This window comes from Pituophis catenifer, unplaced genomic scaffold (genome assembly GCF_029215685.1).
Source record: "Pituophis catenifer annectens isolate HBS135680 unplaced genomic scaffold, rPitCat1.0.hap2 SCAF_2, whole genome shotgun sequence".
Classification (NCBI taxonomy): Eukaryota; Metazoa; Chordata; class Lepidosauria; order Squamata; family Colubridae; genus Pituophis; species Pituophis catenifer.
In genome coordinates, this window is record NW_027256882.1 from 19,734,319 (window position 1) to 19,750,932 (window position 16,614).

The window sequence follows — 16,614 nt, forward strand, 5'->3', positions numbered from 1 at the left end:
AAACAAAAACTACAAGAAGAAGTTGAAGAATTCAAAGCACTCTAACAGGATGAAAATGCCAGTGGCTTTTCTGATAAAGACAGAGACAAACCACGCTTCAGTTGAAAGGGAAGAAAGGCCCCTGCCTGTCCCAAAACATGTGCCATAGAAAGTGTGATATGAGGTATTTATCATGCACTTTTCTGATGCAAGATCCCTTTCCTGTTGCTTCAACCTGATATTTACATCAAAGGCAGTCACTGCAGAAGTAGCAGAAAAGATCTGCTAAGACCAGGATGTTGATAATCACAGCGAGAAGCAATTTGTCCTCTGGGGCTTCTGAACTTCTTCTGGGCTCCCTATGAGGAAAGGTAGCTAGAAAAAAAAAAAAACATGCTAGTGAAAAATTTCCTTCACATACATCACTGGAGCTGTTGTGGTCATTTTTGTCTAGACATATTCAGAAAGGGATGCTGGAGGAAGATAATACAACACCCAGGAAACTGAATTCTGCTCTTCTTCTTGTCCCCAGAGACTGTTTGGGAAGTTCACCCAGAGTTTGGTGATACTCTAGAGTGTTGACACATAACTCTAGTCAGGGATGAGCTTCAAAAATTTTAGCAAGGAGTTCTTTGCCCGGTTGCTGGGTGGGCGTGGCCATGGTGGGTGTGGCCTAGCTGGTCTCCTGCACCACAGTGTGGGGGAGGGGGCATTTTTGCCCTCCCTGGGCTCCAGAGGATTTTCTTGAGCCTCTGGGAGGGTGAAAACTGCCTCCCCAGACTATGGAGGCCCTCCAAACTTCTTGTAGGCCCATTTTTCACTCTCCCCGAGCCTCTGCGCACACCCTGAACTTACCTGCATCCAAAATGGACTGTGTGTGGACTCCTGGGAGGGGTGGGGTGGGCAGGGCCAGGAGGGGTGGAGTGGGATTTGGGGATTCTCTGAACTGCACAGAATCTTAGATAGAGGTTCTCCCGAACCCCTGCGAACCCCCAGCAGCCCACCCCTGACTCTAGTACTGCCTGTCTTCTAACACCAAGGGAGCAAATCAGTAACCTTGAAACTTGCCTAATTTTAAGAGTAGGACCTGTTGGCAATTTTTGAAATTGCTTGGCCTGAAGTGAAATTTTCTATCTGTTTAGCAATATCAGTGTTTGGGTTAGAGCTGACTAAGAGACTGGAACGTTACAGCCTATGGAATGTATCATGAGGTAAATAGGGATAAAATTATAGGGTGAGTATAAGTTTTCTTTCTCTTTTTCCTTGACACTCTCTGTGTTGCCCTTCCACTTTCATGTAAGACACTCAGATTCTTTGCATTTTGAAGTTTCTTATTTTACTAAATCATAAGTGGGTTGTGAGGTCTGCAGCTGTGACAATGACAGAGCCCACAGCATGGTGGGTGGTATGACCTAATTTCTTACCAGCCCCCACCCAGAATCTGGTTTGGGGTGTTTCTTGGCGTCCCTCTTCTTTTTCTGTGGATGTAGTTGGTGGAATGGGACCCCTTTGGCCTTTTTATCTCTGAGGCTGTGTGTAAAGCCTCCCCCAAATATTTCCAAGTGTTTGTAAGTGTGTCCTTGTGAGAGTCCCTGTGTTACTGGTATATATAGATAAATAGTTGGGGCCATTGGTGCGTTCTACTTACCTTTAGTACCGGTTCGCAGCGGGACCGCATGCTATTCTGCACATGCGCAGAAGTGTTTTGATGACGTCAGGGTTGGTGGGCGGAGCCTCCCGATGGTTTTACTACCGGTTCTATAGAACTGGTGCAAACTGGGGGCAACCCACCACTGGTTGGGGGTTTATATATTATATATATTATATCTGCTAATATTCCCCCTATTTCTTATTTCTACCTCTATTCTAACTTCTAATCGGCTCACTATTGCAAATCCTAATATTAATACACATGTTTATATAAGACATAGCCCTTCATTATTTAGTTATTCAAAGCCACAATATGCCATTCAAGTTCCAGTCTTCCCATTATTTAAACATATTTTGATGGGTCTGGATTCTGGTTCTTGCTTTTGAATGCCAGGTTGATGCGTAAAAAGGCTGCTTTTATCCATGATGTTATCTGCTATATCTTACTGAAACTAGAGGGAGTCTAACAGAAAATATGTGAGAGCCAATGTTAGGGATTACCACATGGTGATAAAGATGGTGAAATAGCAATATTTTTCCACCCTCGTTGTGTTGCTAAGCAACAGCCGTATTTAGGGTGACCTGGCCCTTATTGGTCAAGGAGAGACTTTCAGAACAATTGCTGGGCTTCTCGGAGGATTATTTGGGCTACCTGGAGGATAAAATTGCTGAAATTTGCCCTTACCTGGGCAGGGAAGGTCAAAGTTCCTTGGCCACAGTCTGTGGCATGATCTCGGAGGAGGTTGAGTTCATGACTCCTAAAGAAATGGACAAGATTACCTGAGAGATCTAGATGAATCCCCAAATGCTTTCTTTTTTGAAGGGTTTTGAATATTTTCTTCTTTACCCAAGGCATTACCAAGGTGAGTGATGACCATCCCTAAATTGTGTGGGTTTCTTTTTGATTCTTATCCAGGTTTTTTGTTGTTATCTTTTATTGTTCATAGTCTCTTATTGTACAGATTCTTTTTCTTTGAATGCTTGAATTTGTTATATTAGATATCTGATTAAAACTACTTCTCATAATTTGAAAAGAGCCATAGTACACAAAAGGCCTAGCCCCCTTTTTATGCAATGCCTGGGGATACGGTCAAAATTTAAATGCTCTTTTAAAGAAGGCCAAGAAGGGAGGATGTTATTTTAGAGGGCAAGTACTGTGACAGAGAGGGTCTACTTTATTTTATTTTATTTTTTTGACACCTTTAATCAAGTTGATTTTGTTTTAAATACTGAAGTTGAACCATGGTCTTTTAGTACTAACTGTAGCTTTTTGACTACCAAAGCCAGACCTGGATGGCTGAAGATTTTCCCTTCAATCCTTCCTCAGAGGGCTGGTGAGGAGGGAGAAATGGCTTGGTAATGACTGGAGGTGGGGGAAGCAAGGGGGCCTAAAGGGCAGTAGCTATTCCTGTGCAGGCAAGAAAACTCAGAAATCTCCTCCTCCTCCTCCTTCTTCTTCCCTTACCCCTGCCCTTTGCCTTACCCCTCCCCTTCTCCTGCCAAGCTTTCAGCACTCCAAAGCCCAGGACATGGCTCATATTTGTCCTCTCTCAAAGGATTGCTTTAGCCAAATATTGGCTATCCTGTGTGTTGAGGAAAATGAAGGCTACAAACAGTTAAAAAAAAACACAAATATTGCTTCTTTCTTTATTTTATTATTTGAAGATTATCTTGGATTTTAACTTGATTAGTTTAACACACATATTGTTACTTCCTTTAGTTATAAATAATCTAAATTGTCAAACACATGCAACTGAATCAAATAAACATAGAATGTAGAATAATAATTGCAATCAGTTATTAAATGTTATGAAACTAAGAATTAATTTCATTATCATTTCCCTGCTTTTATCATTAGATGTTCCTTGGTGTTTAGATCTGGTCTCAAGAAAGAGCCTGTAGTACAGTGGACTAAAGCACTGTTATTAACATCAGCTGCCTGCAATTACTGCAAGTTCAAATCTCACCAGGCTCAAGGTTGAGTCAACCTTCCATCCTTTCTAAGGTAGGTGAAATGAGGACCCAGTTTGTGGGGGCAATAAGCTGACTTTGTATAAATATACAAAAGTATGAAGGCTATTGCTTAACGCATTGTAAGCCGCCCTGAGTCTCTGGAGAAGGACAGCATATAAATTAAAGGAAAAAAAAAGATGATAATGTAACACTTGGGGAAGAAGATGCAGCACAGCAACCCAGCACTAGAGGACAAAATGGAGAAGACCTGCACGGCCACCATGGAGTTTCCTTTGGCACTCAGGTAAGTGGGCAGAAAGGAGATCCAAACACTACAGAAGACTAGCATGCTGAAGGTGATCAGTTTGGCTTCATTGAAGGCTCCAGACAGGTTCCTAACCAGGAAAGCCACCATGAAACAAATGGCAGCTAGGAAACCCATATAGCCAAGGACAACATAAAACATGGTAACAGAGCCTTCGTTACACTGAAGGATGATCTCTCCAGGCTGGGAGTGGAGGTCAGAGTCAGGGAATGGTGGAGAAATTCCCAACCACAAGGCACAGATGAAAATTTGGACAGCAGAACAAGAAAGGATGATGGAGTTGGCCAAGCTCTTCCCCAACCATCTTTTCACTTTGTTTCCTGGTTTTGTGACCAGGAAGGCCAGCACCACCGTGATAGTTTTGGCCAAGACAGAAGACACAGCTACTGAGAAGACAATGCTGAACACTCTTTGTCAGAGAACACAAGTGGCTTTTCCTGGCCATCCAATGAAGAGAAAAGAAGACAAGAAGCAAAGCAGGAGAGAAACCAGGAGGATGTAGGAGAGGTCCCAGTTGTTGGCTTTAACAATGGGAGTTTCTAGGTATTTAAGGAATATGGTTAAAACAAAACTTGTGGTTAGGAACAAGAGTAGGGAAAAGATGACTAGGATGAGGCCCAGATGGTCTTCATACGATAGGAAGGTTATTCTTTTGAGGATAGATTGGACTCAATTCTCAGTTGGATATTGATCATCTGGACACTTTGTACATTTTTCGGTATCTGAAAAAATAGAAAATGTTATTTCTTTTATGGTCTCCCCTTTCATATTGCAAGGAAGACATTCCTGGAATGACAGCTTTTACCAAGAGACAGGAAAGCCCTAATAAATAGTAAAAAAAAAAAATACCTGTACATAAAACAGGAAGTAATATTTCTTTTATATCTGTTTTCATGGTTCAAGAAAGATCTTCTCTGGATGACAGATGATTTTGAGACGCAGGGAAGACTTAGCAAATGGTGAAAATATATAACATTTGTCTGGCCATCTTAAACTAATTTAGGGCAGCTTAAATCCCCCCGTCCTCCAAAGCCCCATATATAAAACAATAAAAACCACAACAATAAAAAACCCAAGAGAGAAATGGTCAGAGTATGAATATTCATAGACTGAACTAGGCAACAGATCAGCCAATGGAGACTGTTTGGAAACTGAAACATAGTATTTGTTTGTATGGGGCCATTAGAGACAGTTTGGAGTCTGGGCGTGGCTTAGACTTGCTGAACTGTATCTAAGAGTTGGTTTGGCCTCTGTAATGGGAGCCTCTGTACAATATATTAACCTCTGTTTCTCTCTACTCTGTAATGACTTGCTTCTAGGAATATTGCTTCTGTGTTCCTGATATTGTATGCTGAATTCTGCTGTATGGTATTGTATATAAAGAAGTTTCTTTTGTAATTTGAATCCTGCTGAAGTTCATTTACTTGTATCTGATTGTGTGTGTCTGATTATGGGTGCTGCAACAAACTCTGACAGAAATACCTCGCATCACAACCACCTTTCACTGAGGTAACTCACCTCATTCTTATTTTGCACTGACTTCACCTAATCTCCAGAAACAGAGTAGAATGGAGGCCTGTTCGATTTCAAGGGGGTAGGATGTTTCATGCAACAGAAAATGCTGGATTCCAAGTACCCATGAGGTGGCAATATTTTATGAAAGTACCTGGAGCTTGTCTATTATAGTGCTCTGGTGGGACAAGCAGACATCTTCAGGGAGAGTTAACTGCGCGGATCGTGGCTGATCCCGATGAGGAGGAAGCTGGTGTAGTGTCACGCAGCAGCCTGCACAGCCGGCACTTGCATCAGACAGCGAGGAGGCTGAAGAGGATGTGGTGCCAGAGGCAGAGACTCAGCCTTCAGAACCTCCAGAGGCTCCTTCAAGTGGAGAGAGTGAAGTGGAGGAACCTCTCCTCAATGCTCGAGCATACTGGGCTGCCAAAAGGCAGGAGTGGCTACTCAGGAGGAGGAGGTCTCCTCGAGAGTAAGGCTTGAGGATAATTGGCCACTTCCTTAGCCTATTTAAGTCACACGCCGTTAGTAAGTTTCTTGCTAGAAACAACTCGTATTTATTATCAGAGTATTTTGGTTTATCATATCTTGTTTTCTGGGCTGGTTGCCAACCTTTGCCGGTCTTGTTTATTCTTGCTACTTAATAAATTTGATAAGGACTGTTGGTGTGTGTCAATATCCTCGGAAATCCGGAGCTGGGGCAGAACATTCACTGATACCCTGGTTCTATGCAAAGTGAGGCTTTAAGGTGAATTGAATTGCACATGGAAATACATACACTATCACCAGGGGTGGTATTCACTTCCTTTCTTACTTACTTATTTTCCCTAGACTTACTTTCCCTTACTTTCCCAGTTTGCAAATGTGCGCTTCACTCACATGCGCCCCATCCACGCATGCGCCCGGCCTAAAAAAATGTGCCTAAATAGGATGGCATAGAGCCAGGGCAGGTGGGTGGGTAGGTGGGCCCACCCACAGTTTCTGATACCAGTTCGGGCAAACTGGCCCAAACCAGATGAATACCACCTCTAACTATCACCTACCACACCCTTGGGTTCATCGAAGGCCGGCATGACACAAGCAATTCCGTCAACAGACTCAACAGACACACTGGCCTACAACCAGCCTACAGACCCCTCAACATCCAAATCAACTGCACAGCCAACCAGAGACAGCACTGACTCTGAACCAACCCATGAAATTCCTCCCACCACCAGCAGTTCACCTCCTAATGACCCCAACCTGATGTAATCTCCTTATCACAAAACCAGGGGTGAAATGCTCCCAGTTCAGACTGGATTGCCCGATCTGGTAGCGATGGCAGCAGGTGGTTCGGAGAACCGTTAGCAAAAATCCCTGTGCCCCCCCCCCCATTCCCAGCTGAACTGCACGATCATCAGAGGCTGGTTTTTTTTACTTTTAAAAGCATTTTTTCTACAACCTCTTCGGCTGAAAAAATGCTTTTAAAAGTTAAAAAAAAAGCCTCTGATGATCGCGCGGCTCAGCCAGGATTGTCAGAAGCTTTTAAAAGCATTTTTTTCTGCAACCTCTTTGGCCGAAGAGGTTGTAGAAAAAAAATGCCTTTAAAAGCCTCTGGTGATCCCAGCTAAATTGCCTGATTGTCAGAGGCTTCTAAAAGCATTTTTTCTGCAACCTCTTAAGGTTGTAGAAAAAATGCTTTTAAAAGTAAAAAAAAAAAAAAAAGTTGGCCACACCCACCCAGTCACATTACCCCCCCCCCACCAAGCAATGCCCACGGAACCAGTAGTAACAAATTTTAGATTTCACCCCTGCACAAAACCCATCACAAGACTCACTGATAACTCACAGCTGACCCATCACAAGACCTGTCACAAGACCCTTACTTGACACACCCACACCTTATAAATAGAACATTGACATGGACATCCCTTAAACTCTGCTGAAGATGTTACCTGGCCTGGTAATGAAACACTCAGAAACCAACCCACAAGCTCAGAGAATGAACCTTTACCCTCATTCTAGATTGTCTTCAAGAGGAATCGTATGTAAAGCACATTGCAGTCATTCAAACAGGAAGTGACCAAAGCATGAACCAGGTCCCCAGTTGAGGAAAGAACACAATTGGTGCACAAGCAGAAACTGTGTGAAGGTGTTGTGGCCCACCTTGGACGAGGGCTCTGCATTGGAGGCAGAGAGGGAGCTAGACATCAAGAAGGCAGAGGAACAGCTGGAGCCTGTTCCCTGTATGTGCATGCACAGAGCTGCCAGAAGACAAGAACAACTAAGAAAGCAGGGTCGACTTTGGAGTAAAGCCACACTTTGGAGGTGATTGATGAAACAAAAGAGGAGCAAATGGGGAGTGGGCTTTTTCAGGAAACAACTCGTTCGGTCAGTTGTTTCAAGTGTGGAAAGTTCTTTTCTTGACTCTAAGAGACTAAGTGCCAAGTTTTGCTTTACTCTGCATTTGGAAACTAGTTATCTGGCAGCTTTCCAAGCAAGGTAAGGTTTGTGTTGATAAATATTCCTTTGAAAAACTGTTTGGACAGGCCTTGCTGACTGTGAATGAAAGGAATTCCCAGTCATGTAAATAAAAGGGGTTTTGCCGGGACCAAGACTCTGCTTTATGCTTTTTAAGGAAGCCTAAGTCAGAACTAAATAGCTTTTCTAGCTATTTTGACCTAGGCTTCACCAGCAGCACCAAGCTGAGTCCTCGTCCCAATAAACCCTTTTTATTTAATTTACAGTGAATTGGGAACAAGCTCCACACTGGGAACAGGCTCCAGTTGTTCATCTGCCTCACTGATGTCTGACTCCAAAGGCAGCTAATAACTGGCATACGGCTCTGGCCCCCTCTCTGCCTCCGATGCAGAGCCCTTGTCAGAGCCTTCCCCAGACTCCAGGATTGGCCCATGTTCCTCCCCAACCTCCTCACTGTTCGAATCTGCTGCCAGATCCACTGGCCACTGGCAGGCCATAACACTAGCTAAGGCTGCCCCATGAACAACTGAGCTGCAGTTATGAGTCTAGGACCCTCAAATTGTGCAGCCTTTTCATCCAGGGGAGTATCATTGCAGCCAGAGTCTCAAATGACTTATCAATAGATTCTGAGGACAGGGTGAGAAAGCCACTGCATCATGATAGACTTGAGTCAAAGTTGATTTGGGTGAACCAAAAGCATTGATCTGAAATCATTCCTCAAGTTACAAAACATTTGGATGTTCTTAACAAAGGTAAATTTGGAAGGACACTTCCAAACTGGCAAGAAAAGAGAGATTTCTTTGCCAAATCCTCCATGTTCTTCTATCTTTTCCTACCTCATCCTTCAAAATATTTTTTCTTAATCATCCTATTATGGAAGAAATTGGGCACCTTGAAAATGAAGAACAACCAAATTGTCAACCTTAAATGTATCTCTTTTAATATGCACATTGATCAAAATGCTCTGGATCAATCCAGTACTCTTTACTTTGGTGTCACTCACCTTCCTGACTGGAGATGGTCCCCTCGGGACAAGGAACACAGTCATAGCAGCAAATTGGCTCTCCTTCTTGAGCTCGTTTCACAAATCCAGGATGGCATTTTTCTACACATTTGGACTGAGACAGAGACTAAGAAGCAAAATAGATAAAAGACTTTGCGCATGCTCGAAGATGGCGGTGCTGGGTGAGCTCCCGATCTGATGATGGGGGCTATTTGGCCTTTTCGAGGGGTGTAGGGGCGCTAAATCCTCCTGCGACCCCGAGCCCCAGTGAGGAGAGCCCCTGCCCAACCTGGGGAGGATTTTTGCTCCCCTTGTGACATCATGGTTGGAGCGAGGGGCTAGCGGTCTGGGAGAGGTCCTGAAGGGTGCTTGGGACGCCGAGGACGCCGCGGAGCGCCGCAGGGTTGGTAGCGGCGGCGGCGGCGGCGGCGGAGATAAGGAGACCTTCCTGGGCGCTGTGGGACTGCCTGGAGCCCCGCGAGGTTGTGGCGGCGGTGAGGGCGCCGTAAACAACTGAGGGCGCCGAAGAACAGCTGAGGGCGCCGAGAAAGCAACGGCAGTGATGGCGGCGGCAGCAGCAGCAGCGGGAATGGCGGTAGCAGCGATGGTGGGAGCAGCTTGGCGTGGCCGCAAAGAGTCATCTAGCTGCGGTCCTTGTTTTTTTTTTTTTTTTTTTTTTTCTTCCATCGGAGAAGAGGGGCTGGAGGGGGACGGTGGCTCCGGCGGTGGTACGAACGGCCGTGGGGCGATGCCCCCCTCCTCCCCCTCCCCCCCCCCACTCAAAGCAGCAGAACCAAGGCGGTGCTGGCGGTGGAGGCCAGTTGGCGGCGCTGGTTGCCCCCCCCATGCATCTGTTATGGTGCTGGGGTGGGGGGTGACACTGGCTCCGGTGCGACGTCTGCCACAGAATGCTGCAGTGGTGGCTTGCTGAGAGTGGAGAGGAGAAGCCGAAGTGAGGGGGCCTGGACTTACAGATCGGCAGAGGAGGAGATGTTACCCTCCTCTGGGGATATTGTTTCCCCCCCCTCCTTCCCCCTGCCTTCCCCCCCCCTTTTTCATGGGGGGTGGGGCTTACGAACTACTATGCTCTGGACATCCTGGACCCCCCCCCCTATGTTTCCACTCATGCCCTCGCTGGTAGGAGAGACTGAACACCATTTGAAAGAACTGAGGGATTTTTGTATCCCAACGGGGAGGATAGAACATTGTTCCCGTTAACCCTTGTAACGGGACCGGCCATCGTGAGAGGATGGTTGGCTATTAGCCTCTGTTGGAGAAAAAGAACATTGGACCTTCTCCCTGTCGTGAGAGGACAGTGGAGTCCAGCTCTACAAATGGACATTTTTTGTGATCTGTATGTTCAGTCACCCCTTTGGACTATGATAGACCCCCGGACTGGCCTTTTTCCCATCTCTGGTTCGGTTGATGCTCCAAAAAGCCGACCTTCTTGCGCTGCGAGACTCCCCCCTCTCGCAGGCCTGGCCCTCCACATTATCGAGGGCCTATCTTGATGACGGGCTTTGGAACCCCGAGAGATGGCATGTAGCGAAGAGGGGGTTGAGGGGTTTTTTAGGAAAATTTTTTAAAAAAATTTTAAGGGGACCCGGGAGGGAGGGGGGGTTGTAAAAGCGGACCTGGGGGGGTCCAGATAGCAACCGAGCGGGATGATGGGTCGATTAGTTGCAGCAGGAGGGTCGCGAAAGGAAATTCAACCGGGAAGCAGGGGGATGACAGGAAGGGCTGTGAAATTGAAATAATGAGTGGGAGGGGCAGGTATGACGGACGCAGGGGGCCATATCAAGTGTCGGGGGTGCGCATACGCTGTTTACGAGCGATTGCGCACTCCGGCCCCCGATGCGTGACTCGTGTCCTGGGTTGTGTAGAGTCTCAGGCCCTGGGTCCGCGGCTGATGTTGTGTAATGCCAGGTCGGTGGTTAATAAAGCCCCCCTCATTTGTGACCTTATTTCGGAGGGGGGGTGCGGACCTGGCAGGTATCACGGAGACCTGGTTGGGCCAGGAGGGGGGGGTCCCCCTCGTTGAGATGTGCCCGCCAGGTTTCCGTGCATTTCATCAGCCAAGGGCCCAGGGGAGGGGTGGGGGAGTGGCGGTGATTATTAGGGAAAGTCTTTGTCCGAGGGAGACCACTGTTCCTCAGATAGCCGGATGTGAGTCCCTCTGTGTAAAGTGGGGCCGTGGGGTGCAGATGGGTTTGCTGACTACGTACCTGGCTCCCTGCCACGTGGCAGCGACCCTGCCCGAGCTACTCGACGTCATTGCCGGGGTGGCGGTTGATACCCCCAGACTTATTGTCATGGGGGATTTCAACCTTCCATCCGCGGGTGAGGCGTCAGAGGTGGCTCGGGAGTTCATGGCTTCCATGACGGCCATGGACCTGACCCAGTTAGTTCAAGGCCCCACTCACATAGGGGGACACACTCTGGACCTGATTTTTGTCTCTGGTCAGTGGTTGAATGATCTTGGTAGAGGGGACCTAGATATTAAACCCTTGTCATGGACAGATCATTCGCTCCTCCAACTAGACTTTCCTACCGCCGCCCCCCGCCGCAGGGAGACGGAGCCAACTAGATGGTTCCGTCCCAGGCGCCTGATGGAACCCGAAAGGTTCCTGACGGAGCTTGGGCCGTGTCCTGAGACCCTAACACACGACTCGACTGAAGAGCTGGTGGCCGCCTGGGAAAGGGCGGCCGCTGGAGCTTTGGACCGCGTCGTGCCTTTGCGGCCTCTGACCCGATGCCGATCTCAACTGGCTCCTTGGTTTTCTGAGGAGCTGAGAGAGATGAAGCGTCGGAAAAGACGCCTAGAGAGCATTTGGAGGACTAGCCAATCCGATTCCGACCGGACACAGGTGAGGTCTTATATCAAGACCTACCTAGTGGCGATAAAAGCGGCAAAGTCTAACCACTTTTCCGCTCTTATCGCATCTGCAGAGAACCGCCCAGCCGCCTTGTTTAGGGTGACCCACTCCCTCCTCCGGGGGGGAGTGCGGGAAGATCCCTTGCAGGGTCGCGCTGAGGATTTTGTGCAATTCCTGCACGATAAAGTCGCTCGGATTCGGGATGGCTTGGACTCCGACTGGATGAGTCCATGGGAGGAGACGAGGGCAGGTCTTGAGAATGTTACCTGGGAGGAGTTTGATCCTGTGACTCCCGAGGATGTGGACAGGGTTCTGGGTAAGATTAGTGCCGCCACATGTTTATTGGACCCGTGTCCCTCCTGGTTGGTGCTGGCCTCCCGGGAGGTTACACGAGGCTGGCTCCAGGGGATTATAAGTGCTTCTCTGAGTGAGGGTGCCTTTCCTGCCACCTTGAAAGAGGCGGTAGTGAGGCCCCTCCTCAAGAAGCCTTCCCTGGACCCGGCTGAATTAGCCAACTATCGTCCAGTCTCCAACCTTCGTTTTGTGGCGAAGGTTGTTGAGAGCGTGGTGGCACGACAACTTCCCCGGCACCTGGATGAAGCTATCTATCTAGACCCGTACCAGTCGGGCTTCAGGCAGGGGTACAGCACTGAAACGGCATTGGTCGCGTTGGTGGATGATCTCTGGAAGCTCGGGACAGGGGCTGCTCCTCTGTCCTAGTCCTATTAGACCTCTCGGCGGCTTTTGATACCATCGACCATGGTATCATGCTGCAGCGGTTGAGGGGGTTAGGAATAGGGGGCACCGTTTTGCGGTGGTTCTCCTCCTTCCTCTCCGACCGCTCGCAGTTTGTGTTGGCAGGGGGACAGAGGTCGACCTCGAGGCATCTCGCATGGGGAGTGCCACAAGGGTCGGTCCTCTCGCCTCTCCTGTTCAACATTTATGTGAAGCCGCTGGGTGAGATCATCCGTGGTTTCGGGGTGAAGTGTCATCTGTACGCTGATGATACTCAGCTGTACATCTCCACCCCAGACCACCCCAACGATGCCCTTGATGTGATGTCCCGCTGCCTGGAGGCCGTGCGGGCCTGGATGGGGAGGAACAGGCTCAGACTCAACCCCTCCAAGACCGAGTGGCTGTGGCTTCCGGCGCCCCGATATGGTCAGCAGGTGCCATCGCTGACTATTGGGGGTGAATCTTTGCCCCCCACAGAGAGGGCTCGCAATCTGGGTGTCCTCCTGGACGCACGGCTGTCTTTAGAAGAGCATATGACGGCCGTGGCCAGGGGGGCCTTTTATCAGGTTCGCCTGATTCGCCAGTTGCAGCCCTTTCTGGATCGGGACGCCTTGCGCACGGTCACTCACGCCCTTGTCACCTCCCGGTTGGACTATTGTAATGCTCTCTACATGGGGCTCCCCTTGAAGAGCACTCGGAGGCTCCAACTGGTCCAGAATGCGGCCGCGCGGGTGGTTATGGGTGCAACCCGTTGTGCCCATGTGACACCCCTCCTGTGCGAGCTGCACTGGCTCCCAGTGGTCTTCCGGGTGCGATTCAAGGTGTTGGTTACCACCTTTAAAGCGCTCCATGGCATAGGACCCGGGTACCTTCGAGACCGACTTCTGCCACCAATAGCCTCCCACCGACCAGTTCGCTCCCACAGAGAGGGTCTCCTCCGGGTGCCATCAGCCAAGTTATGTCGGCTGGCGACACCCAGGGGGAGGGCCTTCTCTGTGGGAGCTCCAGCCCTGTGGAATGAATTGCCCCCCGAAATACGAAAGATTTCCGACCTCCGGGTGTTTCGCTGCGCTCTGAAGACCCTGTTGTTCCGCCAGGCAGGGCTATTAACATAATGTTTTAAATTGGGGTATTTTAAATTTCTGGGATTTTAATTGGAGCCTAATTATTTAATGATTTTAAATTTTAATTGTTGTCGTGTTTTTTGTGTTTTTAAATAGGCTGTACACCGCCCTGAGTCCTTCGGGAGAAGGGCGGTATAGAAATAAAATTATTATTATTATTATTATTAAAATGCCAAAGTAAATGCGTTAGGACTAACCACCAAAGGAAAATGGAAGTTTACATGAACATTAGTCAAAAAGTTTCTGGGCTTCACTTAGCTAAATTTAAAAAAAAAAATTAAATGGTTCCCTACAGTTGTAAGAAATATAACTATTGGCAGATTTGTTTTATTTAGTTCCTTCTTTTGTTTCTGACATATCACATTGCAATGAATGATTTTTCCACTTAATAAAGCCTGGAGGGATGAAATTGAGAAAGATTTAAGCTTTAAGTTAAAACCAGTAGGTTCCTTCTCATGGCCTTATTAAGATGCATTCATCATGTCTTCATATATCTATGATTTAAAATATAATTGTCCATTTATATTCAGTTTTAGAATTCAATTTATTCTATAAAATATATATTTTTTTATTATATTGGTTTTATTAAAAGAGAATAAAATTGAGATAAAAAATAAACACCTAGGACCTGGAAGGTAGGTGTGTGTGTCTCTGTGTGTGTATGGTTTGTTTTTTTAACTAGAGCTGAGGTGGCGCAGTGGTTAGGGTGCAGTACTGCAGCTACTTCAGCTGCCTGCTAGTTCAGCTGATCAGCGGATCAAATCTCACCGGCTCAAGGTTGATTCAGCCTTCTAGCCTTCCGAGGTGGGTAAAATGAGGACCCAGATTGTTGGGGGCAAGATGCTATTTAGTATACTGTCAATTGTTGTAAGCCGCCCAGAGTCCTTGGAGAGTGGGCGGCATAGAAATATGAAAAATAAAATAATAAATAGATAAATAAAATAAACTATGTAAAGAATTGCAAAGCCACTTCACTTTGAAAATTGTCTAAAAGAATCTCCCAGTTAAGATATAAGAGCCGAGGTAGCACAGTGGTTAGAGTGCAGTACTGCAGGCTACTTCAGCTGACTGCTAGCTGCAGTTCAGCAGTTCAAATCTCAACAGGCTGAAGGTTGACTGAGCCTTCCATCCTTCCGAGGTGGGTAAAATGAGGACCCAGATTGTTGGGGGCAAGATGCTGACTCTGTAAATCACTTCGAGAGGGCTGTAAAAGCACTATGAAGTGGTATATAAGTAAGTGCTATTGCTATATGTGAGAAATTCCAAGATAATTGTTTATTTGTATATTTATTTAATCCCTTCTAGGACACATGATGTCACCACATTATTTCAGATCAGACCAGTCATTATGATTTCATGTGAACTAAAAACCTTGGACCTTCTTCTTAGGAACAGAAGGCCTATTGGGGTGAAAGAGAGACATAGATAACTCAAGAACCAGGTCTGGGTTCCTTAAGGATATCAGTGTTGTGGCCTGCCAGTGGCCAGCGCAGCTGGTGGCAGACTTGGACAGTGAGGAGGTTGGGGAGGAACATGGACCAGTCCTGGAGTCTGGGGAGGGCTCTGATGGGTGCTCTGCATCGGAGGCAGAGATGGGGCCAGGGCCGTCCAACATTTATCAGCTACTTTCGGAGTCGGAGATAAGTGGGGCAGAAGAACAGCTGGAGCCTGTTCCCGATGGGTAAATGCGCAAAGCTGTCAAGAGTAGGGAACAATTAAGGAACGGGTCAACTCAGGAGTAAAAGCAAAAGTGCTTCAGGAAGGCAGATAAGGTCATTAGGACTATGAGCTTGGCCATTTGCTCCTTAGATCCATGAACCTCCTGGCTTGTTAGTGACCTAGGGCAGTGTCATGTGAATGGGTCCTAGTGGAATTCAATGGTTCTTTGAGTGAGGGGGATTCAGGAGCAGGTATGGGATAGAAACAACATTGGGATGGAGGTTGCGCATCCACCCTTGCCGTACACTATCTGTGGCTTTGGATAACTTTGACCATGGTATCCTTCTTAATCATCTCAGGGAATTTGTGCTAGAATCAGAATTGAAGAAGCTTCTTGGGTGAGAATCAAAATGTCTTCCTCAAGGAAAAAAACATAGTCCAATTGCCTTTTGAAAAAGTACCTTTGAGATCACCATGACCTGGATTGGATTGTGCTGATGATATTATCTAGTTTGGGTAATGAAACATCTGCAAGAAAATAACCAAGCTCAGAGAGCACCAAGGGCCCCCCAGGAGAAAGTCTTTGACTTGGGGATCATCTTGGATTCACAGTTCTGCTGGAGGTGCAGAAGGAGGATGGGACGAGGGAATTCTGCCCAGTCAACAATGGCTTTTCAGAGACTTTTGCTTTCATCTCCACTTAGGTAATGGACTCTCTATGGTGCTGCCTTTAAAAAACCCTCTGGAAACTTCAGCTGATGCTGGATGCAGTGGTTTGGTTGCTCAGTGGCAGTTCAAACCCTGCTTTGGTTGCACATCAGCATCCAGCTGCAAGGAAAAGTGCTTGAAAGGCACAAGGCTAGCAATATTTAGAGTTGGTCTTTTGTGAGATGTGTGAATGTCTTAGTCAACATTCTGGGGGGAAAACATCATTTTCTCATATTCCAAGTGTGTTGATTCCTTTTTTTCTTGAATGTATTTTATGTGTGGGATTTAGAGGTGTCACATTGCATAAACTAGAGACTTCCCATCATGATGGAATTGGTTTTTAATTGAATCAATTGCCAATATTTGCTTTTCCTAAGGCAAGTAGTGCTGTTATCAGTTTTAGCCTGGCTGTCAATTATGGTTGAAAGGCACTTTAGCTGCTGTCAGAGTGAATAATTACTCAAATTAATTCTTAAAATGTTTCAGAGTCATTGGCAGTAGCTGAACACCAAACTTCTCTGAATGACTTTCATGGAGTTCTTTTTAGAAAATTTATTTTGATGAAAGGGAAGGGAGTTACAAGAATTCAGCCATTTCCCACTTAGAAACATCTACAGTACATTTGATTTT